Source organism: Salmo salar, chromosome ssa07 (genome assembly GCF_905237065.1).
Source record: "Salmo salar chromosome ssa07, Ssal_v3.1, whole genome shotgun sequence".
Lineage (NCBI taxonomy): Eukaryota > Metazoa > Chordata > Actinopteri > Salmoniformes > Salmonidae > Salmo > Salmo salar.
The window spans coordinates 39,168,538-39,196,041 of record NC_059448.1 but is presented as its reverse complement, the minus strand read 5'-3'; the positions used below and the strand labels follow the sequence as shown (position 1 = coordinate 39,196,041).

Sequence of the window (27,504 nt, the reverse complement as noted above, 5' to 3'; positions counted from 1 at the left end):
GCTGAAAGGAATGGCAGTTGTGGTTGTTCGGTGCTGTGTTCTTCCCTGTGGCTCAGTTGGTAGAGCATGGTGTTTGCTGTGTTCTTCCCTGTGGCTCAGTTGGTAGAGCATGGTGTTTGCAACGCCATCATGGTGTGTGCAACGCCAGGGTTGTGGGTTCAATTCCCATGGGGGCCAGTACAAAGAAAATGCATGAAATGAAATGTATGCATTCACTACTGTAAGTCGCTCTGGATAAGAGCGTCTGCTAAAATGTAAATGTGTCCAGGGTTGGTGCTGTTGTGGGTTGGCACTGCTGTTGGTGCTGGGAGTGGAAGTCGTGGACTGGGACTGGAGGCCAAGGGTAGGTGCTGGGTCTGGTGCTGGGGACTGGAAAAAAACAGGAACCGGGAACTATGTCCATAGGCCTGGGCTGGTGTTGGAGAAAGAGTGATGCGGCGGCAAGGCTGGAAGCTGGAAGACGGAGGTAGCAAACAGGGCCCAGACCCAGCTGTCCACGGAGCACTCACAAACAGTTGGTACGTGTGTTCAGTGTGAGCGCCTCCGTGGGGGAAGCTCTCTGTATGTACCTTGTGCCGTCTGAAGATGGATTCCCTAGTGGGGAGGCAACCATGAACAGCCGTCTGGGGAAAAGCCTTCTGTTCAGGTTCATCATGATGATGGGTTATTGGGGGGAGGTCCAGGTCTGGTGTTGGCCATGTCGTTGCAGTTTTGGATGAGAGCCTCTAGCGGGTAAATTGTGTTGGGTGGTTCTCGGCTGTTCACTGGTCTTAACATGCCTCCCCCATGACTCCCTGGTGAAACACTATACTGTCTTGGTGATGGAATGGGGAATGCTGGGAGGGGTGAAGGCAGTTCGGAGGGTTAGAGGGGTCTAGACTGAGGCTGGCTGGTTGTGTGGGATCATGGGCCAGGAGGGCTAAGGAGTGTGGATCTGGGTTGCTAAGAAGCAGGGGGAGGAGTCAAGGGCAGTAGGGGTATGGTAAGGGGGTTAGGGGCTGTTGGTGGTGGGAGTGGGGAATCAGGGACAGTAAGGGGTAGGGAGGAGCGATCAGAGAAAGTAATGGACTGGGGGGGGGGTGGTCTTCTGGTCTGGATTCTTGTTGGTCTGTTGTTTGTCCAGTTTGGGTCATCGTCGCCCTCTAAGAACTGGAGTTGTATGGTGAGGGAGTCTTCCAGTCAGTTGAATGACCTCTCTCAAAACTGGCTCCCCTTTGACCAGGGGTTTGTCGGGGGTGGAGGTGGCAAGGAAGGGATTCGTTTGGGGTGCAACAGTGGAAGTACCGGCAGGGGTGGGGGCTGTTTCTGGCACTTCTTGGGTGGTGACAGGGACGAGTGGCTCCCGTCCTTCAGAGGAAGTAAGGACACACCTGGAAGCCCGTGACCCGTAGGTCAATGGAGGGACTCCCATGTGGTCTGCTCGCGCCAGGCATAGGTTGGTGTCTTTGGTCCTTCCTCCTCGCCTCTGGTTCTGATGGAGATTATTGCTGTGTTGTCTGCTCGGGGTGGTTGACAGTCTGCTGGTCCTGGTCTGGTCGGTGGTGGCCTGAGGGCAGCTGGAAAAAAAGGAAGACAGGGGAAGAGCCATAGGCTTGAGGGAAGAAGGCTCGCCTTGGCAGCACTCTACTCGCCTCAAGGCCTGCAGTCCATCATCTCCTCCTCAGGCAGCTGGTCCGTTGCTCATTCTGGATACTTGGGGGGGGTTCCGGGTGGTCCGTGGACTGGGGAGTCATGTCAAGCCTTCCGTCTTCCCCAGTCCTTTAGGCGTTTCTGCTGGACTAGAAAGGAAGCACCAGCCACGGTCAAGCCACTGTTACTGCCTCCTGGTCCATCCAAAGAAAAAGATAAAGGCCTCCTGAGTGGCGCAGCGGTCTAAGGCATCACAGTGCTTTAAGCATCACTACAGACCCGGGTTTGATCCCAGGCTGTGTCGGGAGACCCATGAGGCAGCGTACAATTGGCCCAGCGTCGTCCGGGTTGGGGTTTGGCCGGCTGTGAGGTCCTTGTTCCATCGCGCTCTAGCTACTCGTTGTGGTGGGCCGGGCGCATGAATGCTGACTTTGGTCACCAGTTGTACAATGTTTCCTCCAACACATTGGTATGGCTGGCTTCCGGGTTAAGCGAGCAGTGTGTCAAGAAGCAGTTCGGCTTGTCAGAGTCGTGTTTCGAAGGACGCATGGCTCTCGACCTTCGCCTCTCCCGAGTCCGTACAGGAGTTGGAACAAGACTGCAACTACAAATTGGGGAGAAAAAGGTGTAAAAAGTTTAAAGAAATATATATATACAGTTGAAGTCGGAAGTTTACATACACTTAGGTTGGAGTCATTAAAACTCGTTTTTCAACCACTTCACAAATTTCTTGTTAACAAACTACCGTTTTGGTCGGTTCGGTTAGGACATCTACTTTGTGCATGACAGAAATAATTTTTCTAACAATTGTTTACAGACAGATTATTTCACTTATAATTTACTGTGTCACAATTCCAGTGGGTCAGAAGTTTACATACACTAAGTTGACTGTGCCTTTAAAGCATGCAGCCGTCATACCGCTCAGGAAGGAGACGCGTTCTGTCTCCTAGAGATGAACGTTCTTTGGTGTGAAAAGTGCAAATCAATCCCGGAACAACAGCAAAGGACCTTGTGAAGATGCTGGAGGAAACGGGTACAAATGTATCTATTTCCACAGTAAAACGAGTCCTATATCGACATAACCTGAAAGGCTGCTCAGCAAGGAAGAAGCCACTGCTCCAAAACCTCCATAAAATCCCAGACTACAGTTTGCAACTGCACATGGGGACAAAGAAAGTACTTTTTGGAGAAATGTCCTCTGGTCTGATGAAACAAAAATAAAGCTGTTTGGCCATAATGACCATCGTTATGTTTGGAGGAAAAAGGGGAATGCTTGCAAGCCGAAGAACACTATCCCAACCGTGAAGCACGGGGGAGGCAGCATCATGTTGTGGGGATGCTTTGCTGCAGGAGGGACTGGTGCACTTCGCAAAATAGATGGCATCATGAGGCAGGAAAATTAAAAGATATATTGAAGCAACATCTCAAGACATCAGTCAGGAAGTTAAAGCTTGGTCGCAAATGGGCTTAAGGACAACAAAGTCAAGGTATTGGAGTGGTCATCACAAAGCCCTGACCTCAACCCTATAGAAAATATGTGGGCAGAATTGAAAAAGAGTGTGCGAGCAAGGAGGCCTACAAACCTGACTCAGTTACACCAGCTCTGTCAGGTGGAATGGGCCAAAATTCACCCAACTTATTGTGGGAAGCTTGTAGAAGGCTACCCAAACGTTTGACCCAAGTTAAAGAATTTAAAGGCAATGCTACCAAATACTAATTGAGTGTATGTAAACTTCTGACCCGCTGGGAATGTGATGAAAGAAATAAAAGCTGAAGTAAATCATTCTCTCTGCTATTTTTCTGACATTTCATGTTCTTAAAATAAAGTGGTGATCCTAACTGAGCTAAGACAGGGAATTTTTATTAAGATTAAATGTCAGGAATTGTGAAAAACGACATTTAAATGTATTTGGCTAAGGTGTATGTAAACTTCTGACTTCAACTGTATATATATAATAATAATAATAAAGGATAGAAGAGCTAGTTAAGAAGGGGATACAACCCTTGAAAATGTCCGCCAACCAGAGTCCTAATGTTAACTTTAAGGTTTAAGCCTTGCTGCCACTCCAATCTGCTTCTTATTTTACTATAACCACATACTAGTTAAATTGATACAGAATTCAAATGCAGCCTCTTACAAGGCATGCCTCAAAATATGTTAATGAGCCAGAAACAAACATACTATGCACCCATTAGTGTTCAAAGGGTTTTGGAGCTCTGTATTCTGTGGGGTGGAATTACAGTACCATTCGAAATACAGCAATTCTTTCCACGCAATGCACCATCATTTGTATTTTACTGATGATAATAGCCCAAATTACCGTATAAATTACAGTTTTCCATTACAGTGCTGCTCTGTCTGTCATACTCCAGCCTTTCTGCCCCGTCAAATCCTCACATCCCTCTGCTGTAAACTTCTTAACCCCTGTAGCATTGACATACAGTATGTTTGCTAACATAGGGGTAGTCTCTCTGTCCCTGCCCTGTGTAAGGGCTCGGAGGGTTAGGAGTTTACGTATCAGTGAAAGTGCGATGCTTAGGCACTTACACACACACACACACACACACACACACACACACACACACACAACACACACAAGTTCAGGCACACACAGGCAGAAGAGCATGACTTCATCAGGTTAACTCTCAATGCGAGGAATCTTTCGGCTTAGGTTTTGTGAGAACTGTACACAAAAACCTCTCACACAGAAGAAGCTATCTGGCACCTTGTAAAGGAATTCACATTATCCTCTCTGACACATCACTGGTGCTACATTCCCAAAGCCTGTTGTCTCCAAAGACATGATAAATTCCTTCTCCACACACCCACTCTCCCCCTCTCTTCTTTCTCTCCTCTCTCCCTCTCTTTTTCTCTCTGTTTCCTCTCTCTTTCTCAGCCTCCATCTGCCTTCCTCTTTCTTTTTCGGTCTACCTTCCTCTCTCTCCCATTCTGCATTCTACAACTGTTTCCCAGTTAAATATAAAGTACAGGGTCTCATCAATGTTAGGGCTTCCAATTACATAGAGTAAACCTCTCTACATCCTTCTCCTCTGTCTCTCTGTCCCCCCTACTCTCTCTCTCTATCTCTCTCTAGGTATTTGTGGTAATCTCCTGTCTACCCGCTCAGAACCCCCAGATAGAGACTGTCCCCATGAGATGAGATCTGCTGTCCATTCCCATTCAACATCCATGATGCTCTTCAGCCCCTCTCAGCCCCATTCAGTCCCAGTCAGTCCCCTGCCTTACGGTCCCCTTTGAAATGGCCTTATCTCTGTCTTCCAGGCTGACCCTGGATAGGGGGCCTTTTCCACATTATACAGAGAGAATCTATTATCCTACTGTTACAGGATACAGTCAGTCTGTCAATCAAACATAGGCCATGGACCATCATGAGACAGATAGTCTGGTTTGCTTACTGTACTCTCTAAGCCTTTCTCAGTGGTAGCATGTGACATGTGTCCATGAGCTGCATCACCACGGCCAACACATAAAGCTAGAGAGACGTCTCGTGTGTTTGCATAGGCAGGTGGGGATGTGTTGAGCCAATGAGCCAAAGAGGGATCCGGATGGGCCAGCATGGGAGCCGAGGTAAACAAAGCCCTCAGGTGACCAAAAGCCCTGTCCGCCTCAGGCGACCACTGCAAACGCACCGGGCCCCCCTTCAGCAGTGAGGTAATGGGAGTCGCTACCTGACCAAAACCCCGGATAAACCTCCGGTAGTACTTGGCAAACCCTAAGAACCGCTGCACCTCCTTTACCGTGGTGGGAGTCGGCCAATTACGCATGGCTGAAATGCAGTTAACTCTCCATCTCCACCCCTGAGGTGGAAATGCGATACCCTAGGAAGGAGACGGACTGCAGGAAGAACAGGCACTTCTCAGCCTTGATGTACAGGTCATGCTCCAGCAGGCTACCAAGCACCCTGTGCACCAGGGACACATGCTCGGCGCGGGTAGCGGAGTATATCAGAATGTCATCAATATACACCACTACACCCTGCCCGTGCAGGTCCCGGAAAATCTCGTCTACAAAGGCCTAGAAGACTGATAGCGCATTCATCAACCCGTACGGCATGACGAGGTACTCATGAGGTGGTACTGAAAGCCGTCTTCCACTCGTCTCCCTCCCGGATACGCACCAGGTGGTAAGCTGCTCCTGAGATCTAGTTTAGTGACGAAGCGCGCCCGTGCATTGACTCAATCACTGTGGCTATGAGCGGTAGCGGGTAACTATACCTCACGTGATCTGGTTCAGACCCTGATAGTCAATACACGGGCGAAGACCTCCCTCCTTCTTCTTCACAAAAAATAAACTTGAGGAGGCGGGTGAAGTGGATGACCGAATGTACCCCTGACGCAGGGATTCGGAGACATATGTTCCCATAGCCTCCGTCTCCGCCTGTGAGAGGGGATACACGTGACTCCTGGGAAGTGCAGCGTCTACAAGGAGATTTATCGCGCAATCGCCCGTCAATGGGGTGGTAATTGAGTCGCCTTCTTTTTGGAGAAGGCGATAGCCAAATCGGCATATTCAGGGGGAATGCGCACGGTGGAGACCTGGTCTGGACTCTCTACCGTAGTAGCACCAACGGAAACCCCTAAACACCTCCCAGAGCACTCTCGCGACCACCCCGTGAGAGCCCTCTGTGGCCAAGAAACAGTGGGGTCATGACAAACTAACCAGGGTAGGCCTAGCACCACGGGAAATGCAGGAGAGTCAATAAGGAAGAGACTAATTCTCTCCTTGTGACCTCCCTGCGTCACCATGCCCAGAGGAGCGGTGACCTCCCTGATCAACCCTGACCCTAATGGTCGACTATCTAAGGCGTGAACGGGGAAAGGCACAGCCACAGGAACAATGGGGATCCCTAAACTATGGGCGAACGATCTATCTATAAAATTCCCAGCTGCGCCTGAATCGACGAGTGCCTTATGCTGGGAATGTGGGAAAAACTCAGAAAAAGTGACAGACACAAACATATGTGCGACAGAGGGCTCTGGGTGAGAATGGTGCCGGCTCACCTGGGGTGACGCCAGAGCGCCCTGCCTGCTGCCTCGAAGCCCAGAGTAACCAACCCGGCACCAACCGGCAGTGTGACCTCTGCGGCCACAGATGATGCACGAGCTGGAACCCCCTCCGGTCTCCCTGCGCACCGCCCCTCCCAGCTCCATGGATATCGGAGAGGGGGTGCGGGGGGATGGAACCAACAGACCCCGATCTGAACGTCCGCGGGCAGCCAGCAGGTTAACCAGCCGGATGGACAGGTCCACCAGCTGGTCAAACGTGAGGGTGGTATCTCTGCAGGCCAACTCCCGATGGACGTCCTCGCGCAGACTGCAGCAATAATGGTCGTTCAGGGCCCTGTCGTTCCATCCCGCGCCGGCAGCCAGGTTCCGAAACTCCAGGGCGAACTCCTGGGCGCTCCTCATCCCCTGCCTCAGATGGAATAGATATTCCGCCCCTCTACCCTCGGGCAGGAGGTCGAAGACTGCCCGGAAGCTGCGGGTGAACTCCTCAAACTGGTCCAATGCCACATCTCCCTCTCTCCACACAGCATTGGCCCACTCCAGGGCTTTCCCGGTGAGGCACGAGACGAGGGCGGACACCCTCTCACGGCCCGAAGGAGCCGGGTGGACGGTTGCCAGGTATAAGTCCAGCTGCAAGAGGAACCCCTGGCAGTTCTCAGCCGACCCATTGTATTCCTGGGGAAGGGAGAGACGAATCCCACTGGGACCAGGAGAAGGAGGGGCGCGTAGTGGAGACCCCAGCTGTGCTGGTGGAGGCGCTGGGAGAACTCCCTGTCTCTCCCGGTGGTCCATTGTCTGAACAACGTGGTCCATGGCGGTGCCAAGATGGTGGAGCATTGCTGCGTGCTCCCGGACGCACTCCTCCACCCCTATACCCGGGGTACCTGCTCCTGCTGACTCCATAAGTTTGGTCCGGTATTCTGTAAGGGGTGCGTACTGGCGGCAGAGAAGTCAGACGCAGGAGAGCAAAAACTGTGTTTCCAACGGCGCAGTTAAATAATAAAAATCACCGGATAACAGAGCAATCAATAAATGGGTACAAAACCCGACAAAACAAAACAAATGGAAAATGAAAGGTGGATCGGTGATGGCTAGAAGACCGGTGACGTCGACCGCCGAACGTCGCCCAAACAAGGAGAGGGACCGACTTCGGAGGAAGTCGTGACATTGGCTTAAAAATCTATGGCAAGACTGAAAATGAATGTCTAGCAATAATCAACAACCAACTTGACATAGCTTGAATAATTTTAAAAAGAATAATGGACAAATTATTGTACAATCCAGGTATGCCATTCATGCTCTTAGAGACTTACCCCAAAACCATCACAGCTGTAATCGCTGCCAACGGGGATTCTAACATGTATTGACTCGGGGTTGAATGGTTGAATACTTATCTAATCATATAATTTGACTTCACTTTGACATTGTGTGTGGATCATTGGCAAAACAATGACAGTGAAATCTATTTAAATCCCACTTTATAACATCACTAAATGTGTAAAAATCAAAGGGTGTGAATACCTTCTAAAGGCACTGTATGTTCTGTGGTTGGCCTGCTGCCATCCTCTCTGTGGATGGGTGTGTCTCTGTATGTAGCACCAGTTGCTTAGGAACTGGGTCAATATTTAGTGATTGTTATGCAAACATTTTAGCAGCAGCTGTCTGTTGTCTTACAATCAGGATAAGTTAATATTTATTATAATTAAAGTCACTTTACATGGAGAGGTAATCAGCAAGTAAAAAAAAAAGAAGTAATAAAATCCAACATTAAAAAAAATGAAGTATATAAAAGTACACTGAACATAAGGACAGGGGAAAACATTAAACATGACGACAGACTAATCTGGGAAATGAACTAGACGGGGTTAAAACTAAGACAGCAGTGAATCTGAGTAAGTCTGCGTGAAGAGGTGTGTTTCTTTCTCTCTCTCGTATCCTTGCTGAAGGACAAAAGCTGTGTTTTACAGGGATGGGTGACAGTATCATGTCGTCCTCTCAGGTCTGTCTCCCAGACTCCCCTTGCAGGGCAGCGTAAGGGGCTTGGAGAGAGGGAGTATAGGGAGGAGAGAGGGAGGTGGAGATATTGTTGAAGGTTTTGAAGGAGTTGGAGCAGGGATGGAGGCCAGGTTGGTCCTGCAGGGTGTAATGTGAGTGTGGCTGCTAAGAGGAGGCAGGTTACTTCAGGCTCTCCGGGCTGCTTGCTAAAGGCTGCTAGGTGGGGTGCTCAGGCTGCTCATGTGGCTCATGACTGTTTAAAGTGCCCTAGAGTAAAGAGTTTTTACACATGCTCAGCAATTTAGGTCATACATGCATAGCACAAAATACGTCACATTCAGGTACAGGTACACATTAAAGGCCAGCATCCACAACATACAGTACAGACTAAAAGGTGCTCTTAGTCTGAGCAGTGTGTGTCTGTCCATGTGTGTGTGTCCATGCACATGTGAGTGCTCTCTCCCTGTCCTGGATCCACAGAGGACAACCAGAACCAGTGTGCATGTGGAATGGTCTCCCATGTGTCCTAACAGGCTCAGTGCATAAATCTCTTCCTGTGCCTCTGGGTGTCTCCGTCTAACTCTGGGAAGGTCTCTCTCTCTCTCTCTCTCTCTCTGTCACACACTCTGTCACCTGGGAGGTCATTACCACGCACACCCATCCATTGAGCTGTGAGACAGTCTCAGTAATCATCAGAAGATGTAACACCCATGAAGGTGCTGCTATCAGCATGACACAACACACAGAAGTGTTGAGTTCAGAAATCAATATTTGGTGGAATAACCCAGATTTTCAATCACAGCTTTCATGCGTTTTGGCATGCCTTCCACCAGTCTTTCACATTGATGTTGGGTGACTTTATGCCACTCCTGGCGCAAAAATTCAATCAGTATGTATGTATGTGTGTGTGTGTGTGTGTGTGTGTGTGTGTGTGTGTGTGTGTGTATGTATGTATGTATATATGTATATATGTATATGTGTATATATATATATATATATATATATATATATATATATATATATATATACTGCTCAAAAAAATAAAGGGAACACTTAAACAACAGAATGTAACTCCAAGTCAATCACACTTCTGTGAAATCAAACTGTCCACTAAGGAAGCAACACTGATTGACAATAAATTTCACATGCTGTTGTGCAAAATGGAATAGACAACAGGTGGAAATTATAGGCAATTAGCAAGACACCCCCAATAAAGGAGTGGTTCTGCAGGTGGGGACCACAGACCACTTCTCAGTTCCTATGCTTCCTGGCTGATGTTTTGGTCACTTTTGAATGCTGGCGGTGCTTTCACTCTAGTGGTAGCATGAGACGGAGTCTACAACCCACACAAGTGGCTCAGGTAGTGCAGCTCATCTAGGATGGCACATCAATGCGAGCTGTGGCAAGAAGGTTTGCTGTGTCTGTCAGCGTAGTGTACAGAGCATGGAGGCGCTACCAGGAGACAGGCCAGTACATCAGGAGACGTGGAGGAGGCCGTAGGAGGGCAACAACCCAGCAGCAGGACCGCTACCTCCGCCTTTGTGCAAGGAGGCAGGGAAGCACTGCCAGAGGCCTGCAAAATGACCTCCAGCAGGCCACAAATGTGCATGTGTCTGCTCAAACGGTCAGAAACAGACTCCATGAGGGTGGTATGAGGGCCCGACGTCCACAGGTGGGGGTTGTGCTTACAGCCCAACACCGTGCAGTACGTTTGGCATTTGCCAGAGAACACCAAGATTGGCAAATTCGCCACTGGCGCCCTGTGCTCTTCACAGATGAAAGGAGGTTCACACTGAGCACATGTGACAGACGTGACAGTCTGGAGACGCCGTGGAGAACGTTCTGCTGCCTGCAACATCCTCCAGCATGACCGGTTTGGCGGTGGGTCAGTCATGGTGTAGGGTGACATTTCTTTGGGGGGCCGCACAGCCCTCCATGTGCTCGCCAGAGGTAGCCTGACTGCCATTAGGTACCGAGATGAGATCCTCAGACCCCTTGTGAGACCATATGCTGGTGCGGTTGGCCCTGGGTTCCTCCTAATGCAAGACAATGCTAGACCTCATGTGGCTGGAGTGTGTCAGCAGTTCCTGCAAGAGGAAGGCATTGATGCTATGGACTGGCCCGCCCGTTCCCCAGACCTGAATCCAATTAAGCACATCTGGGACATCATGTCTCGCTCCATCCACCAACGCCACGTTGCACCACAGATTATCCAGGAGTTGGCGGATGCTTTAGTCCAGGTCTGGGAGGAGATCCCTCAGGAGACCATCCGCCACCTCATCAGGAGCATGGGCTGGCTTCCAGGTTAAGCGGGCGGATGTTAACAAGCGCCGTTAGGCGGGTCATGTTTTGGAGGAAGCATGACTTGACCTTCGTCTCTCCTGAGCACGTTAGGGAGTTGCAGCGATGAGAGAAGATCGCAATTTGATATCATTGGGGGTAAAATACAACAAATAAAAGGCTCCTGAAGTTTGTAATTTCCATTTTTAAATTTCAGACTTGATTTTCCCTTACGAAAAATGTATTAATCCCTACAAAAAAATGTCAATTAATTATAAAACACATAATAACAAAAATGTCCTGCTGCTGCAGGATTATTTACCTGCTGTAGCAAATTGGTCCAAATTAAGATGCTACATCTGTGCAGACACAGGCTCTTTAAATAATTGGGTTTTCCTCTAAGGATCATGACAGTAAATCTCCACATGGAAAGATATCCACATGGAAAGATACCCTCCTCTATATCTTCCTCCTTCTCTCAGTGGCGATTTTGAAGAGAGTTGAAGGAAAGAGAGAGAAGAAGTGAAGGGCAGATAGAAAGAGAGAGAAAGGCTTACTGAGTGAGTGACCTTGTCAAGGTTCCAGGTCAGGATTAGGTAGCTGTTTCTCTGTGCCAGGAGAATATCTTCCCTCTTCACTGCACTCTCACTAACACAGCATGACCTTGCTGTCCAGCCACGACCATGATACATTACCAAAGTTCAACTTACTCTGAGTTGTGTAATGTGGCTCAAATTGTGTGTGTGTTTGACTAGGTAAGGTGTCTGGGTGTGTTTCTGACACAGTCACACTGACTGTAGCATCTCTCTGTCTCCCCAGTAGGAACACCCCATCTACCCCATCCAGTTACCCCAGCCCTCCACTCTCCCTCTTTCTCTCCCTCCCCCCGGGTAACCGGACCCAGAGTCCCCCGGAGGCCCTTTTTGTGCCTGGAGGAGAGGCTCGGTGCTGGCTCGCCTGCTGACGAGAGAGAGGGTGGTCAGAGAGAGCGGGATGGAGAGAAGGATGAAGATGGGGGAGGAGAGAGAGAGGGTGGTCAGAGAGAGCGGGATGGAGAGAAGGAGGAAGATGGGGGAGGAGAGAGAGAGGGTGGTCAGAGAGAGCGGGATGGAGAGAAGGATGAAGATGGGGGAGGAGAGAGAGAGGGTGGTCAGAGAGAGCGGGATGGAGAGAAGGAGGAAGATGGGGGAGGAGAGAGAGAGGGTGGTCAGAGAGAGCGGGATGGAGAGAAGGATGAAGATGGGGGAGGAGAGAGAGAGGGCGGTCAGAGAGAGCGGGATGGAGAGAAGGAGGAAGATGGGGGAGGAGAGAGAGAGGGTGGTCAGAGAGAGCGGGATGGAGAGAAGGAGGAAGATGGGGAGGAGAGAGAGAGGGTGGTCAGAGAGAGCGGGATGGAGAGAAGGATGAAGATGGGGGAGGAGAGAGAGAGGGTGGTCAGAGAGAGCGGGATGGAGAGAAGGAGGAAGATGGGGGAGGAGAGAGAGAGGGTGGTCAGAGAGAGCGGGATGGAGAGAAGGATGAAGATGGGGGGGAGGAGAGAGAGAGGGTGGTCAGAGAGAGCGGGATGGAGAGAAGGAGGAAGATGGGGGAGGAGAGAGAGAGGGTGGTCAGAGAGAGCGGGATGGAGAGAAGGAGGAAGATGGGGGAGGAGAGAGAGAGGGTGGTCAGAGAGAGCGGGATGGAGAGAAGGAGGAAGATGGGGGAGGAGAGAGAGAGGGTGGTCAGAGAGAGTGGGATGGAGAGAAGGAGGAAGATGGGGGAGGAGAGAGAGAGGGTGGTCAGAGAGAGCGGGATGGAGAGAAGGAGGAAGATGGGGAGGAGAGAGAGAGGGTGGTCAGAGAGAGCGGGATGGAGAGAAGGAGGAAGATGGAGGAGGAGAGAGAGAGGCGGAGCTGCATCTGTACGCTGTGTCGCCTACGTCTCGGATCTACCTGCACCTGCAAAGCTCCTGGAACAGTTACAGTATAGTGAGTCGTTCACGTGTGTGTGTGTGTGTGTGTGTGTGTGTGTGTGTGTGTGTGTGTGTGTGTGTGTGTGTGTGTGTGTGTGTGTGTGTGTGTGTGTGTGTGTGTTATAATGTTGCAATAACGTGTGTCTATGTTGTTGTTTTTCCTCCAGAGGTTGACGTTGCTGTTGGACCCCCTCTACAGAAGGAGATGCAATGTCATGTTGAACACCTCAACACAGGAACTCCCCCCCCATTAGGTACTTCCTAATACTGTTCCCCAAATCAGATGCTGTTGGTGTTCCCATCAGGGTCATGTTCAGTTGACACGAAACGGAAGAAATCTAATCAAACTACCTGAATTTGTCCAATAAGAAACGCTTGTTTTGTTGCCCGAATGAAAGACGGCCCTGATTCTGTTCCTCCATCAGGTACTGTTCCCCAGTTGATAGTTTTCCCCATCAGATACTGTTCCAACATGTTGTTCCATGGTCACTCCCCCCCCCCTGTCGGTGTGTAGTTGGGAGCGTACAGCCCACCTGTTCCGCCAGCTGAGTGGTGAGCTGCTTCAGGAGGGCATTAGTCTGGAGAGCCTATATCTGCTCCTCCAGGAGCTCCGCACCGCAGCCCACCGCAGCATCACCCTCAGGAAACTCTTCTGGAGGGTGAGATCGCATGGATCTTTGTGTGTGTGTGTGTGTGTGTGTGTGTGTGTGTGTGTGTGTTTGTTTCTGTGACTTTCTGTGTCCTGCTTTCTCCGTACATAGCGTGTGTGTGTGTGTGTGTGTGTGTGTGTGTGTGTGTGTGTGTGTGTGTGTGTGTGTGTGTGTGTGTTAGTCCAATGACATGTTTCCATTCCTGGTGCGGATGCTGGAAGACTCCCTGCGGAGCTATCAGAGGCCGGAGACCAACACAGCAGACAGCCTACTGCGAGTGACACTATGTGTGTGGGTGTGTGTGAGCACAAAGTTGACAGCCTACTTTGAGTGACTACAGTGATCCTTGGTTAACACCGGGTTAAGACTACCTGTTATCTTTTATAACATCACCTCCGTCACTTGAACAGGTTTAGTAGAGTCTCAGTAGCCCCCTCCAGTGGTAAAGAATATAAAGGTTAAACTCCATCATACCTGTTCTCAAAATGGGTTTATCTCTGACCCTAACCCTTTTTGTCTCCTGTGTCCAGGCTGTGTACTCCGATCGCTCAGACCCTGGCCTTGACGTTCAGAGAGACAGAGATCGAGCTGGCTCGACTCAACATGCTTACGGTTAAGCAGTGAGTACACACGCACATTCTCTCCTTCCTTCCCTCTCTTTCTCCCTCCCTGTTTCTCTGTCTCTCTCTCTCTCCCTTGATATCATAGAAGTACAGTATATCTAACAGGAGAGTGTGTTGTCCCTGTCTGCAGAGGTGCCCTGACAGCCAGGCTGTTACCAGAGTTGGTGTGTGAACCAGAGTTCCAGAGCCAGAGCCAGACCCAGGGTTTGAGGAGCGTCTCCCCAGACTCAAGACAGGGCTCGCCCCAACATACAGAGGTGAGTGTGGGCCATGGATATAATTGGTTGGACATAAAAAATGTGCGTGGTTGTATATGTTTATGTTGGGGCTACAGGTTAGCAATGAACCCCGAGTCGGGATTGCTAACAAGGCTGGAAATTCAAAACATCAAAAATCTAATAATTTCAATTTCTCAAACAATCAACTATTTTACACAATTTAAATGATAAACATCTCCTTAATCTAACCACATTGTTCGATTTTCAAAGAGGCTTTACGGCAAAAGCATAAAGTTAGATTATGTTAGGACAGTACATAGCCACAAAAGTACAAACATCCATTTTCAATTCAAGGTCAGGCGTCACCAAAAGCAGAAACCAGCTAGAATTATGCACTAACTTTTGTCAATCTCCATCAGATGACACTCCTAGGACATTATGTTATACAATACATGCATTTTTTGTTCCATCAAGTTCATATTTATATCCAAAATCAGCATTTTACAGTAGCGTGAAATTCAGATTTTTTCTTCTCTGAAATGCTTCCGGTGAACATAACAAAATTACTATTCGAAAACATTGGTAAATTATAATATTGTCATTCAAAGAATAATATATTATCATCTCGTAATTGCTACCGAATGGCCAGATCTCAAAATAACTTTACTGGGAAATCACATTTTGCAATAAACGGGGTGCTATGCTAAGAACAACAGGCTATGCTATACAGTTAGCATCATCTAAAATCGATAATAACATTGTAAATATCCCCTTACCTTTGATTATCTCCATCAGAAGGCAGGCATCCCAGGTCCGGAAGGCATCCCAGGTCCGGAACAAATGTGGTTTCTTTTGACAAAGTTCATAATTTATGTCCAAATAACACCAAGTACTTAGCGTTCATTATGCTCCCACAAAACGTGGTGGGGGGAGTGTAAAATCACGCCGAAAAGCTAAAAAAACCTAGTAAATAATCTATTTACGTCCGTTCAAACATGTCAAATGTTGTTTAGCATTAATCTTTTGGTCCATTTTTAACGTTAAACATCAGTAATATTTTCACACAACCTATCCTATGTCTAGATAAACAATGATGAAAACTCACGCTTCTCAGATTTATGCGCAGGCGCAAAAAAATGAAGTGATGACATGTCAACTTCCTTGGATTCTAATTTGCTCTCTGTTTATCATAGACGCTTCAAACAACTTTATAAAGATCGTTGACATCTAGTGGAAGCCGTAGGTGTTGCGAAATGAATCCTTTCTCACTATGGTATCTATAAAACAATGACACTAAATAGTACAGTCACAAAATTCACATTTTTTTTTAAATCTATTTTTCACAGGTTTTTGCCTGCAATATGAGTTTTGTTATACTTACAGACACCATTCAAACTGTTTTAGAAAATTCAGAGTGTTTTCTATCCGAATGTGTTAATAATATGCATATCCTAGCTTCTGAGTTGGTGTAGGAGGCAGTTAAAAATGGGCACATATTTTTTTCAAAATGTCTCAATACTGCCCCCGAGCCCCAACAGGTTTTATTAAGATCCCCATTAGCTGTAGCAAAATTAGCAGCTACTCTTCCTGGGGTCCACACAAAACATGAAACATAATACAGAATGACATAATACAGAACATCATTAGACAAGGACAGAACTACATACATTTTTTTTAAAGGCACACGTAGCCTACATATCAATGCATACACACAAACTGTCTAGGTCAAATAGGGGAGAGTTGTTGTGTTGCTTTATCTGTTTTTTGAAACCAGGTTTGCTGTTTATTTGAGCAATATGAGATGGAAGGAAGTTCCATGCAATAAGGGCTCTATATAATACTGTATGCTGTCTTGAATTTGTTCTGGATTTGGGGACTGTGAAAAGACCCCTGGTGGCATGTCTGGTGGGATAAGTGTGTGTCAGAGCTGTGTGTAAGTTGACTATGCAAACAATTTGGGATTTTCAACACATTAATGTTTCTTATTAAAAGAAGTGATGCAGTCAGTCTCTCCTCAACTCTTAGCCTAGAGAGACTAGCATGCATAGTATTTATATCAGCCCTCTGATTGCATCTTAACTAGGTATTTTCTTGAAGCACTGGACCACACGACTGGACAATAATCAGGATTAGACAAAACTAGAGCCTGCAGAACTTGCTTTTTGGAGTGTTGTGTCAAAAAAGCAGAGCATCTCTTTATTACGGCTATACCTCTCCCCATCATTACAACCATTGAATCTATATGTTTTGACCATGACAGTTTACAATCTAAGGTAACGCCAAGTAATTTAGTCTCCTCAACTTGTTCAACCGCCACACCATTCATTACCAGATTCAGCTGAGGTCTAGCACTTAAGGAATGATTTGTACCAAATACAATGCTCTTAGTTTTAGAGATGTTCAGGACCAGTTTATTACTGGCCACCCATTCCAAAACAGACTTTACATGTTTGACATTAGAGAAGCTTCCATTAAAAACCATTTGAGTTCTATTAGATAGATAGCTCTGAATCCACATTATGGCAGAGATTGAAAAGCCATAGCACATACATTTATTTCAACAAGAGGTTATAACCAATAATATCAAAGGCCGCACTGAAATCTAACAGTACAGCTCCCACAATCTTCTTCTTAACGATTTCTTTCAACCAATCATCAGTCATTTGTGTCAGTGCAGTACATGTTGAGTGCCCTTCTCTATAAGCATGCTGAAAGTCTGTTGTTAATTTGTTTACAGAGAAATAGCACCATATTTAGTCAAACACCATTTTTTCCAACAGTTTGCTAAGAGCCGGCAGCAAGCTTATAGGTCTGCTGTTAGAACCAGTAAAGGCCGCTTTACTATTCTTGGGTAGCGGAATTAATTTGGCTTCCTTCCAGGCCTGAGGACAAAGACTTCCCTCTAGGTTCAGATTAAAAATATGACAGATATGAGTGGCTATAGTCAGCTACCATCCTCAGGAGCTTTCCATCTAAGTTGTCAATGCCAGGAGGTTTGTCATTATTGATCATAACAATCATTTTTCCACCTCTCCCACACTAACTTTACAAAATTCAAACTTGCAATGCTTTTCTATAATTATTTGTTTTCTTATGCATGAATACAATTGCTCACTGTTTGTCGTGGGCATTTCCTGCCTAAGTTTGCCCACTTTGCCAAAGAAATAATCATTAAAATAATTGGCAACATCAAATGGTTTTGTGATGAATAAGCCATCTGATTCAATGAAAGATGGAGTTGAATTTGTCTTTCTGCCCATACTTTCATTTAAAGTACTCAAGTGTTTTCCCATCAATCTTTAAATCATTGATCTTGGCTTCATAATAGCGTTTCTTCTTCTTTTTGTTGAGTTTAGTCACACAATTTCTCAATTTGCAGTAAGTAAGCCAGTCAGATATACAGCCAGACTTATTAGCCACTCCTTTTGCCCCATCTCTTTCAACCATACAGTTTTTCAATTCCTCATCAATCCATGGAGCCTTTACAGTCAGTTTCTTAACAAGTGCATGTTTATCAATAATTGAAAGAAGCAATTTCATAAATGCATCAGGTGCAGTGTCTGGATGCTCCTCATTAATCACATCAGAGGAACAAATATTTTTAACATCATCCACATAAGTCACAGCGAAATCTTTTGTGTAATCTCATATACTATTTTAGGCCCAGCTGTTGGCACTTTGGCTTTCCTGGATATAGCCACTATATTGTGATCACTGCATCCAATGGGTACGGATATAGCTTTAGAACAAAGTTCTACAGCATTAGTAAAGATGTGATTAATACATGTGGATGATCTTGTTCCTGTAGTGTTTGTAAACACCCTGGTAGGTTGATTAATAACCCGAACCAGATTACAGGCTCTGGTTACAGTAAGAAGCTTCCTCTTGAGGGGACAGCTTGATGAAAAACAGTCAATATTCAGGTCCCAAAGAAAGTAGACCTCTCTGTTTACTTCACATACACTATCAAGCGTTTCACACATATTATTTAGATACTGACTGCTAGCACTTGGTGGCCTATAGCAACACCCCAGAAGAAAAGGCTTTAGATGTGCCAAGTGAACCTGCAACCACAACACTTCAATAACATTTGACATAAGATATTCTCTCAGCATCGCAGGGATATGGCTCTGAATATATAGAGCAACACCTCCCCCATAAGCATTTCTGTCTCTTCTATAAATGTTATATCCTTGTATTGCTACTCATGTATCATCAAATGAATTATCTAAGTGAGACTCAGAAATGTCTAATATATGAATGTTATCTGATGTTAGCAAGCTATTGATTTCATGAACCTTATTTCTAAGGCTACATATATTAATATGGGCTATTTTCAGCCCTTTCCTGGTTAGCTTATCAGAGATAGACATAATACTGAAAAAAATATATACATTCAGCAGTTCATTAATCAATTGGTGTGTGTGTGTGTGTGTGTCTCTGTGTGTGTGTGTGTGTGTGTGTGTGTGTGTGTGTGTGTGTGTGTGTGTGTGTGTGTGTGTGTGTGTGTGTGTGTGTGTGTGTGTGTGTGTGTGTGTGTGTGTGTGTGTGTGTGCTGCGGAGTTGAAGCTACGAACCCATAGGCTTGGCTCTCTTATCCCTTCAAGGCTTCTGGGAGGGAGGGTGGACAATGAGCCTGTCATAGTGGATGTAAGCAATGTCCCCACATGCTCTGGCAGCTTTCATGGCTGGGATCAGTTCTTTCCTCTTCTGGTGCACAGCTTCAGGATAGGCCTCGTTGAGGAAGATATACGTTCCTCTTAAGTTCTTGGCTCTTTCCAGAACAGCTACCTTGTCCTTGAACCTCAGGAACTTGACCACTATCAGCCTGGGCCTGTCACCTGGGCCGGTGGTGGGTTTTCCAGTCCTGTGGGCGCGCTCCACCTCAATCTTCCTGTGGTCCATCTTCATTTTCTCAGAAATAATTTTCCTCACTTTGTCCTCAGACTGCATCCAGGTCTCATGTGGAGATTCTGCAATTCCGTCCACAACCATGTTGTTTCACCTCGATTGTCCCTCGAGATAGTCTGATTTATCTGTCATTGTTATCATGGATTCACACACAGAACTGATGACCTCTCTCAATGACTTACAGATTGCTGTCATCTTGCCATTCTCCTGTTTCATCTCGTCGAGCTCACCCTGGGAGAACCGCAAACTGTTCTTCAGGTCCTGGACCTCTCTGGTCAGGTCGTCCATTCTTTTATTAGTAGAATCCACCAGTATTTGGACAAAACACTTGAAGCTATTTTCTTGTTGTTGTAACAACTTCTTGCAGGTCTCTTTATATTAGTTTAAAAGATCCTTCATGTGTGATGGAGAGACATCAACGGTACTCAACGGTACTCCCGCCGGCTTTGGTTTTTGTCATGGTAGCTAGCAATGTAGGTTACACTATTACTCCTCGCAGTTCCAGACAGGGCAGGTCACGGGGAAATTTGAAAACAACAAACAGCAGGGATCTATAAACCCGGGACAATCCGCAGTCCCAGCCACAATGGCTAACCTCGTCACGGGCTAGCTTGATATGCAGCTAGGCTAGCTGCGACACCAAATAGCTCCTCTGACCCGTCCTTGGTTGGCAGGATCACTTGAAAGAGACAAGCAGTCCCAGCAACTGATCCAAACAAAGAAGCTAGCTAGCTAGCTACCAATAACTTGTGTAATAGGAATAGGAATCAGTGTACACGGCCCTTGAACATCCAGTCTGATGTCTAACACTATCAACAGATGAGAGGACAATCCATAACGTTCAAGTCTAGTGACTATCAACCCACATCTTGCACAAACAGAACACTGGGAATCATGTGTATTACAGAAAGGGAAAATATATAAAAATGCAAAGCATTGCGTTAATCACTCCACATTAAATATGAACTTTATTCGTCTCAAATATTCCCTATACAACTTGTCTATCAGCTGCAGGGCCTGTTAGAGGAGAACCTGGATGCTCTCTGCTGTTTGAACTGGTGGTGCTCTGTCAGGAGGTGAGTGCCCATCACAGCAGGCAATGGAAAGAAACTCCCACACCCTAAGCATGCTAATATACTGTATACCAATATACTATATTAACTGTACAGTATGTAGCCTGATGGACTCTGTTTCTACAGGCCAGCCGAACTCCATCTCTAGAGCATTTCCTGACTGTAGGCTGGATCCTGAAAATACTGCAGCCTCCTCCCTCTTTAGTAATGCCTCTACTTATTTGAATTAATAAACACTTAAATTATATTATACTTTGTCTGATTAGCTGAATCTCCCTCTGTCAACTGTCTCATGGTTAGTGTCCCCCTGTATCTCTCTTTCTCTCCACAGCTGTTGTTTGTGGGGTACCAGGCTCGGCAGGTGGTAGTGGTCCTGTCTGGGTCCCAGGCCCCTCTCAGCCCGTCCCAGGCTGCTCTGTTGTTCCAGCGCTGTAGGGTTGTGCTTGACTGTCTGAAGTACAGCTCCCACCTGGGCCAGCACCTCCGCACAGAGTACAGAGAGGAGTTCAGGTGAGAGGTAGAATCAGTCAAACATGGTTCCAGTTCCCCTACCTTAGAATTCTTTATATACACTGCTCAAAAAAATAAAGGGAACACTTAAACAACACAATGTAACTCCAAGTCAATCACACTTCTGTGAAATCAAACTGTCCACTTAGGAAGCAACACTGATTGACAATAAATTTCACATGCTGTTGTGCAAATGGAATAGACAACAGGTGGAAATTATAGGCAATCAGCAAGACACCCCCAATAAAGAAGTGGTTCTGCAGGTGGTAACCACAGACCACTTCTCAGTTCCTATGCTTCCTGGCTGATGTTTTGGTCACTTTTGAATGCCGGCGGTGCTTTCACTCTAGTGGTAGCATGAGACGGAGTCTACAACCCACACAAGTGGCTCAGGTAGTGCAGCTCATCCAGGATGGCACATCAATGCGAGCTGTGGCAAGAAGGTTTGCTGTGTCTGTCAGCGTAGTGTCCAGAGCATGGAGGCGCTACCAGGAGACAGGCCAGTACATCAGGAGACGTGGAGGAGGCCGTAGGAGGGCAACAACCCAGCAGCAGGACCGCTACCTCCGCCTTTGTGCAAGGAGGAGCAGGAGAAGCACTGCCAGAGCCCTGCAAAATGACCTCCAGCAGGCCACAAATGTGCATGTGTCTGCTCAAACGGTCAGAAACAGACTCCATGAGGGTGGTATGAGGGCCCGACGTCCACAGGTGGGGGTTGTGCTTACAGCCCAACACCGTGCAGGACGTTTGGCATTTGCCAGAGAACACCAAGATTGGCAAATTCGCCACTGCCGCCCTGTGCTCTTCACAGATGAAAGGAGGTTCACACTGAGCACGTGACAGACGTGACAGAGTCTGGAGATGCCGTGGAGAACGTTCTGCTGCCTGCAACATCCTCCAGCATGACCGGTTCGGCGGTGGGTCAGTCATGGTGTGGGGTGGCATTTCTTTGGGGGGCCGCACAGCACTCCATGTGCTCGCCAGAGGTAGCCTGACTGCCATTGGGTACCGAGATGAGATCCTCAGACCCCTTGTGAGACCATATGCTGGTGCGGTTGGCCCTGGGTTCCTCAAAATGCAAGACAATGCTAGACCTCATGTGGCTGGAGTGTGTCAGCAGTTCCTGCAAGAGGAAGGCATTGATGCTATGGACTGTCCCGCCCGTTCCCCAGACCTGAATCCAATTGAGCACATCTGGGACATCATGTCTCGCTCCATCCACCAACGCCACGTTGCACCACAGACTGTCCAGGAGTTGGCGGATGCTTTAGTCCAGGTCTGGGAGGAGATCCCTCAGGAGACCATCCTCCACCTCATCAGGAGCATGCCCAGGCGTTGTAGGGAGGTCAAACAGGCACGTGTAGGCCTCACATAATACTAAGCCCCATTTTGATTTGTTTTAAGGACATTACATCAAAGTTGGATCAGCCTGTAGTGTGGTTTTCCACTTTAATTTTGAGTGTGACTCCAAATCCAGACCTCCATGGGTTGATAAATTGGATTTCCATTGATTATTTTTGTGTGATTTTGTTGTCAGCACATTCAACTATGTAAAGAAAAAAGTATTTAATAAGATTATTTCTTTCATTCAGATCTAGGATGTGTTGTTTAAGTGTTCCCTTTGTTTTTTTGAGCAGTATATATATATATATATATATATATATATATATATATATATATATATATATATATATATATATATATATATACACACTACCGTTCAAAAGTTTGGGGTCACTTAGAAATGTCCTTGTTTTTGAAAAAAAAATGTGTCCATTAAAATAACATCAAATTGATCAGAAATACACTGTAGACATTGTTAATGTTGTAAATGACTATTGTAGCTTGAAACGGCAGATTTTTTATGGAATATCTACATAGGCGTACAGAGGCCCATTATCAGCAACCATCACTCCTGTGTTCTAATGGCACTTGTGGACGGCTCCTCTACTCCTAGTCATACCATTTCTCCCACTGCGGCATGCGCCACCTCTCTCCTAGCTTCTGGGATTCTATATCGCCTTAAACGTACTTTGGCCCCGGGGTCTGTCATGATATGGTGCTGGATCAGGTTAGTGCTACCCGGAATGGGCGAGAAAACTCTCTGGCTCTGTCTGACCAACGGCGTTAGGTCCTGTTTCTGTTGCTGTATTAATTTAGTTCTCATAGGGACTTCCACTGGCGCAGCCTCGTCCTTCCCCTTTCCCCCATATAACACGTGCACCTCCCTCTCATGGTACAACTTCAACAGGTTGACGTGGTAAATCTGCATGGCTCGGCACCGCCCGGGCTGCCTAACCCGATAGAGCAGGTGTCCCCGGTGACCTAACACCTCATAGGGACCCTGTCATTGTGCTAGGAGTTTATGTTGCGGCATTGGCACTAACAGGAGGACCTTGTGCCCTGTTTTGAAAGTGCGGGGTTAGGCTGTCCAATTGTAGGATTGTGCCTGTGCAGCCATGCTCGCCCCATGTGTTTGTTAACCACTGGCCATATAGCGGCCATCCTATCCTGCATAAGGACTATATAATCAATGAACGAGCGGTAGGGACATGGTTGGTTCTCCCAGGCTTCTTTTGCTAAATCCAAAATGCCTCTGCATGGTTGCCTGTACAACAATTCGAAGGGGGAGAACCCAGTAGAGGCTTGAGGCACTTCGCGCAGGCAAACATAAGGTGGGGTAACAGCATGTCCCATGTTTTCCGTCCTTATCGACTACGCATCTTAACATGCTCTTGATGGTTTTATTAAGCCTCTCGCACAGTCCGTTTGTCTGGGGGTGATAAACACTCGTTCTAATCTGCTCTACACTGTATGGCTTACACAGGTCTTTCATGAGCCGCGACATAAAGGGAATGCCTTGATCTGTCAAAATAGTCGAGGGTAATCCTTCTCGCAAAAACAACATGAACAGCTCATTGGCTATGCCTTTCATTGCCATGGTGCGTAATGGAATAGCCTTGGGATATTTGGTCGCATAGTCCACTGCTATGAGGATGTATTGGTGTCCTCGGAATGATCGTGGCAGCGGCCCCATTAGGTCCATGGCAATACGTTCGAATGGTGTTTCTATAATGGGAAGACGTGTCAGGGGATTGCAAAAATGGGCCTTCGGGCCGTACATTGACACCTATCGCATGACCTGCAATATTTGGCTACATCTCTGGTCACCCCCGGGCCAGTAGAACCGGGTTAGTACCCTCTCAGCCATTTTCTCCCATCCTAAATGTCCGCCTAAGACTTTCTTTCCCCGGAGTTTATGGGGGGCAACCAGGTTATGTGCCAGGCCCATGCGACGCTGCGAGCGCCTCTTCTCTTGTCAGCCCCTCTCATGCTTCTCCGCATTGGCCCACAAATGGTTGAAGAGTGGGCAGTCTCGGCCAAGGAGACTTTGCCCATCACCATAGTGACCTTTCCCACGGTGTGGTCATCTTTACTCGCCATGTATGCATGATACCTTCACTTCGCCTTCGAGCACTGTCCAGTCGTCCTGTATATCCCTTTGGCTGAGGGAGACCACGCTGCCGGAGTCCAGGAATGCAAATGTTTCCGTTCCGTTCTCACCGGAACACGCCGGGCGGGGCCGTCTCTGCCTGTCAGCAGGGTGCTTGATGAGGAATGTCCCTTGCCTGGGAGGGGCCGGGGCTCAGGTTAGGGGACTCAGTAGGTATGGGCTCATCCATTTTTGGGCAGTGCCGTGCGATGTGTCCTAGGGCTTGACATTTAAAACACCGGATTGTGCGGGAATAGGTTTGTGTCTCTTTCTCTCCCTTTCTGGTGGCAGCTTCTCTCTCTTCCTCTCCACTCGTAGTAGGACTTCTCGTGCCAGCTTTCCATGCCTACCGGCCTCTACAAGGGACTATGTAGCCCTTATTAGGCTCTGCGGCAGCTCTTTCAAGCACTTGTCAACCGTGATTGTCTACAGTAGTTCGCTACGGACCGGGCAGACCCCAGCCAGCCTTTCACTAGGTGGACTAACTGGAACACTTTTCCTCTGGGTGATTCACCATCCCTGTAGGTCCATCTGTGGAACCTCTGGGTTCTCTCGCGAGGGTTCAGATTATACCGAGACAACACCTGTGCATTCAACTTGCAGTAGTCCAGCTCAGCTTCTTCGGCCAGGTTGTAATACGTTGCCTGTGCAGGCCCTGATAGCATGGGCGAGATCAGCCCTGCCCACTCTCCTTCAGGCCACCCTTCTCGCCTGGCCGTCCGTTCAAAGGCCATGAAATATGCCTCGATGTCATCCTCCGTGCTCATCCGTGGGACCAGGCTGTTCACGCTCGGCGTGGCTCTCCTGGTGACAGGTCTCTCCCGTGCCAGGTCCTGTTGGATTGCAGCCAGTGTTTGCGCCTGTTGTACACCGCATGCCGCTACCTGGGCCAGAATGGCCTCGCTCATCTTCTGCACTTCGCCTCATCTCTGCTATGGGGGGAGGGGGATTTGATCCGTCTCAGCTACTTGCCCGCATTCTCCACCAACGTGAAAGGCCGTACCTATTCACTGTCAAAATCCTAAGCGGGACAGCACAAAATGAGACGCAGAGACGTGACTTCAATAAAAAAAGGAAACTGTATTGTGAGTTTTTCTTTCAACTCTCCCCGGGGCAGTACAAACAAAAGCCAGGGTAATGGCTATCCAAACAACAACAAAAAACAATCAGTTGGTACTAAATGCAAAACCAACAGCTTGATCCGAACATATAATCATAGTGTTGTGGAATTCACCATAGCCTCCGGCTCCTAATCCCTCTGCCCCTTCAGTCCGGTCCTTTAAGAGAGCACAAACAAAATTAGTCAATTGACCTCAGGTGAGCTCATCAGTAGTGGCTGTACTGTGGCCCACCTCCAGGAGAGGGCGCAGTCAGACCACTTGATCCGGCTGATCCCTCACAGTGTGAGTATGTATATGTACAGTATATATATCATTTCAGTCAATTGGAGGTGTACCTGTGGATGCATTTCAAGGCCTACCTTCAAACTCAGTGTCTCTTTGCTTGACATCATGGGAAAATCAAAAGAAATCAGCCAAGACCTCCACAAGTCTGGTTCATCCTTGGGAGCAATTTCCAAACTCCTGAAGGTACCACGTTCATCTGTACAAACAATAGTACGCAAGTATAAACACCATGGGACCACGCAGCCGTCATACCGCTCAGGAAGGAGACGCGTTCTGTCTCCTAGAGATGAACGTACTTTGGTGTGAAAAGTGCAAATCAATCCCAGAACAAAAGCAAAGGACCTTGTGAAGATGCTGGAGGAAACAGCTACAAAAGTATCTATATCCACAGTAAAACGAGTCCTATATCGACATAACCTGAAAGGCCGCTCAGCAAGGAAGAAGCCACTGCTCCAAAACCGCCATAAAAAAGCCAGACTACGGTTTGCAACTGCACATGGGGACAAAGATCATACATTTTGGAGAAATGTCCTCTGGTCTGATGAAACAAAAATAGAACTGTTTGGTCATAATGACCATCGTTATGTTTGGAGGAAAAAGGTGGAGGCTTGCAAGCCGAAGAACACCATCCCAAACATGAAGCACGGGGGTGGCAGCATCATGTTGTGGGGGGTGCTTTGCTGCAGGAGGGACTGGTGCACTTCACAAAATAGATGGCATCATGAGGCAGGAAAATTATGTGGATATATTGAGGCAACATCTCAAGACATCAGTCAAGAAGTTAAAGCTTGGTCGCAAATGAGTCTTCCAAATGCATAATGACCCCAAGCATACTTCCAAAGTTGTGGCAAAATGGCTTAAGGACAACAAAGTCAAGGTATTGGAATGGCCATCACAAAGCCCTGACCTCGATCCCATAGAAAATTTGTGGGCAGAACTGAAAAAGCATGTGCGAGCAAGGAGGCCTACAAACCTGTCTCAGTTACACCAGCTCTGTCAGGAGGAATGGGCCAAAATTCACCCAACTTATTGTGGGAAGCTTGTGGAAGGCTACCCGAAACATTTGACCCAAGTTAAACAATTTAAAGGCAATGCTACCAAATACTAATTGAGAGTATGTAAATTCTGACCCACTGGGAAGGTGATGAAATAAGTAAAAGCTGAAATGAATCATTCTCTCTACTATTATTCTGACATTTCAAATTCTTAAAATAAAGTGGTGATCCTAACTGACCTAAGACAGGGATGTTTTACTAGGATTAAATGTCAGGAATTGTGAAAAACTGAGTTTAAATGTATTTGGCTAAGGTGTATGTAAACTTCCGACTTCAACTGTATGTATGTATGTATGTATGTATGTATGTATGTATGTATGTATGTATGTATGTATGTATGTATGTATGTATGTATGTATATATATATATATATATATATATATATATATATATATATATATATATATATATATATATATATATAATCTGGCACTGTCCAGCTCAAGGGTAATGGTATTGCATACACTGTATACACTATACTGCACTGTCCAGCTCAAGGGTAATGGTATTGCTTATATCTTCCATCTGGTATGGTATTCTCTTGTAGGTAATATGTGAAGCTGCCCTGTGTAGAGGAGAAGTTGCCCCCCCGACTACCCCATCAGCGATCCCGCTCTGCGCCTCTCTGCTGGGACTTATCATACAGAATTCCAGACCACATACACAACATGCATTTCTTTGA

General features: G+C 47.1%; 1 pseudogene; it reads left to right on the top strand.

The window, feature by feature from the left end:
* Nucleotides 1-432: 432 nt before the first annotated feature.
* Nucleotides 433-27,504, top strand: LOC106609166 (uncharacterized protein C12orf56-like; annotated as a pseudogene).